Here is a 749-nt window from a genome sequence, read left to right on the forward strand (position 1 = left end):
CTCTCCGTCCTCCTTTGCCTTCTTTTCTCTTCTCGTTTTGATATATCTTCCTGTCTATTTTTTCCTTTCATTTCTCTTCCTTTCCATTTCCCCTTTTCCGCTCTTTCCCTCTCTTTTCTTTCTTCCCCTTTTCTTTCTATCCTTCTCTTCTCCACTTTCCCTTTCAACGTCTTTCTCTCATTTTCTCATATTCCCTCCCTTCTCAATCTCTCTTAATCTACACGTTTCCCTTACTCTTTTCTCTCTCTCCTCTCGCCTCTTCCCTTAATTCCCCTTTATGTCGTTCTTCCTCTTCCTCCTCCCTTTGCTCTCTCCAGTTCCCTCCTCTTCTATCCCTTTAATTTCCTTATCCCTGTTTTCTTTTCATTTTTTCTATGTTTTCTTTGCTTTCTTTTTCTTTATTTCTTTTTCTCTTCTTGCTTCCCCCACTCCACCCTTCTTCTCCCTTCCTCTCCCTCCCTCTCCCTCCCTCTTCCTTCCTCTCCCTCCCTCTCCCTTCCTCTCCCTCCCTCTCCCTCCCTCACCCTTACTCTCCCTCCCTCTCCCTTCCCCTCCCTCCCTCTCCCTCCCTCTCCCTCCCTCTCTCTTCCTCTCCCTTCCTCTTCTTCTCCATATTATCTACCTCAACCTTTGCCTCCTCCTCTCCTTCCTTTATTCTGGCTGTTGCTATCTCCTTTTGTTTAGTTGTTTCATTCTCTTATGGTAATGTTCGTTGGGATTTTTTAAAAATTCGTCTGTGTTCCTTCTAT

Source organism: Penaeus monodon, chromosome 23 (assembly GCF_015228065.2).
Source record: "Penaeus monodon isolate SGIC_2016 chromosome 23, NSTDA_Pmon_1, whole genome shotgun sequence".
NCBI classification, from domain to species: Eukaryota; Metazoa; Arthropoda; class Malacostraca; order Decapoda; family Penaeidae; genus Penaeus; species Penaeus monodon.